Here is a 3,429-nt window from a genome sequence, read left to right as displayed (position 1 = left end):
TTCACTTCTTTTAGCATTTTTCATCCATTTGATTGTATCTAAAAAAACACACAAATACTTTTCATTAAAGCACAATATCTCAAAAATAGGTATAAAAATATCTATAAAAACACTATATATTTTAGGTGTATCAAAATCCTCCAAACTTAAAATGTTACTTGTCCTCAAGTGACCCTTCAATCTTTTAAAAACTAAATAAGTAGATTATTTATATGAGTTTCCTTAGGAGTTACTAAAATATTGATGTAGAAATATAGTAGTTCAATTTAGAAAAAAATATTAGCAAAAAAAACAACTTAGAGTTTAGAAATTTTTATTGTTAAGATATATGAAAATATAAGTTTCTATCTAGTTTATAAATATTGTAGACTCTCCAAATATAAATTTTATGTATTTTATCATTTCCACTTAAAAATTTTTATCAAGCATAATTTTACTTACTATATTATATCCTTAAGCTTAAGAGTTTCTTAAGTCTTATACTTTAAAAAGATCAGAAGTAGAAACAATTTTTAATTACGCACTAATCCTCAAGCTTCTCTTCCCTTTTTCAACTTTTCTTTTTTTTTTCTTTTTTCTTATTCTCTCCTTTTTTTCATTTTTTATTTCGATTTTTTTGGCAAGGATTGTTTTTTTGCAAGGATTGATATATCTGGATAGGCCTTTAATGATTTTGAATTCCACTATTCCTTTCCCAAAGCAAAGAGTTGATATTTTTCTTTTATTTAAAAATATAATAATAGTTTCTTAAAATAATTACTTTCAATAAAATAAATTTATGTTTTGAAAATAAGTCTCTAAATCTTCTAAAATTTTCAAAAATACAATTTTTCAACTAAATAGAGTTACACTATATTTAGCATTTTCTACACTAGAAACTTTTAACTTTAAGTTTTTCTTCATTACTATAAATCTTAATTAAATTCTCTTACTCATTTCTATATTCAAAATTTTAATTCCCTAATATAAACTTCATACACATGATCATTTTCTTCAAATTAAAATCAAATTTATTTGAAATGCAATTGAGAACAAATAAATTTTTAAGTTCTTCATAAAAATCTTTTCATCCCCCCTCCCCTCAAAACTTGAATTTTTAATAAAATTAAACATTTTAGCATCATATATAAATGTGTACGAATGAAAAATAAATATTACATGCTTGCAAGAATTTTCATATGATAAATATGCAAGTACAAAAATTGAAAACATGAGTAATAGTTAAATTGATCAAATTTTAATTAACTTAACATATAGAGATTCATTAAACTTCTATTTAGTGGAGTATAACATAAAAGCAAACAAACACACTAAATAAAATACACAATTGCAACATAAAGAAAAATATCTGGTAATAAATTGAAAATTTTAAACATGTAGCTTTTAAGTGACAAGTTAGCTATATTCTAAATCTTCCTAAAACCCAGAATTAAGTTCAGCACGGACTAACTAAATACAATCAACAACACAGTTAACATAATTACTACAACAAAATTAAATAACTACTCGCAAAAATATGAATACAACACAGTACTGTCTAATGAAACAAAAAACAACAAAAACTAATAGTCTCAACAAATAAAACTGAAAACATAACAAAAAGTACAAAATACCTACACCATTTAGAGTTCACAACAACACATAAACTAAAAATTAGACAAAACTATAGATCCAGTCTAATCATCCTCAGCCTCTGCATCACTCTTATCATTATGTCAAGCACCTGCAGGCTCATATGAAAGATATCTAGGATATTGAGAAAATACCACATCCTGATTACCTCTTATGAGGTTCTCCATAGCTGAGCTGTAATCACTGCGTCTCCTCATGTATCCATCCATATGCTCTGTGAAAAGTTTGAAGTTTAACACCTTTTCAGTGGTATAAATGACAATTTCCAAAATCCTCTATAATAGTTGTGACTGAGAATCAGATCTAGAAGTGTGACTCTGAGATGCACGTGAAGTAGAAGCTCGCGATGTAGAAGTAGCAGAATTATTAGAAAATCCTCCTCTCCAACAAAAAATGGAATGATGTGAATAATATTTCACATTCACACTGGTAATGAGCTTAAGAGATTGCAAGATCTCCACCCTACTATCAAATATAAATCCAGCTTGCTCGCATAAAGAAAATATTAAGGATGTAGGTCTCAAACTTGCAGTAGTAGCAACGACGACAAAGCTGGTAATAACATTATGAATCAAAGCTCCAATGTCGATGGGCTTGAACTGTTGAATACAATAATTTAAAGTTGCTCGATCACATGTCACTCCACTAAGATGATTTGTAGGCAGTAGACGAGGAGAAATAAAATAATGCCATGCCTTTGCAGTGGCATCCAACTTCGAAGTGGAAGAAGCATGCCTTTGCAGTGGCATCCAACTTCGAAGTGGAAAAGTTAATCTTCTAATCATTTGTAATCTTCTAATGCCCTCTTCCAACAGTCAAAGATGAAATAATCTCGTCTAGCTCCTTCTCAATAGGACTATAATTCAAATAAAAACACAACGTACTCGTGGGAAAATGATAAAACCAATTTATTACCTTACCTTCTCAGTAGGACTATAATTCAAATAAAAACACAACGTAGTCGTGGGAAAATGATAAAACCAATTTATTACCTTACGTGAAAAGGCTCTGTCTTCCCCCTCACCACGACTCCTTCAGCTTCAGAGAGATTCACACTACACAACAAAAATCACTGCAACAACAAAAAAACAATAGAACCGCTCCCACTGGCAGTGAACAATCAGATCTTCCATAGCTCTTCCCAAACTTTTAAAACACCGCTCAGGAATCAATTTTCTCGATTGCAGTGCATCACTGTATCGATCCTGAGCTCTCGAAGTGAAAAACTTGCTTGAATTGAACTGACCCTTTCTTTTACTCCTCTTCATTCTTGGTGCCATTTCAAAACAAATTGTATGAAATTCACAATAAATTCCAAATTCAACTATAAATCGCTAAACTTTACTCATAAAAGCTTAAACGAGCAAACCCTTGTATTTTCATTAAATTTTTCTCAAATTTTCACCATGAATAGTGATTTTTGGGTAGCCTATGAATGTGCTCAAAATACATGGTGAAAATAAAAAAATTTTACATAGAAGTGAAGCTCATACCTCAAGGATATCAAATCTAGAAATTTTTGCTCTAAACCACCAAGAAATCTTCAAATTAAGGTAAGCCCTAGCTTAAAAATCATGAAATCCTAGGGAAGAAGATTAAGGAAAGGTGTGAAAATGGTGTTTTCTGACATATTTGTCGCTTGAAACCATTCGCAAACCGATTTTCATGAACCGACATTTAAGCACAAATGGTTCGGTGCTTAAGCACCCGTCTCTTGGATTAGGGAGCGTTTAAGCACGGGGTCTTGGCTCTTAGGTGCAAGTGCACAAATTTTAATTTTTTCGATTTAAGTGAAAT

This window comes from Phalaenopsis equestris, unplaced genomic scaffold, assembly GCF_001263595.1.
Source record: "Phalaenopsis equestris unplaced genomic scaffold, ASM126359v1 Scaffold211591, whole genome shotgun sequence".
NCBI lineage: Eukaryota > Viridiplantae > Streptophyta > Magnoliopsida > Asparagales > Orchidaceae > Phalaenopsis > Phalaenopsis equestris.
The sequence above is the reverse complement of the archived record's forward strand: the minus strand, read 5'-3'. Positions refer to the sequence as shown.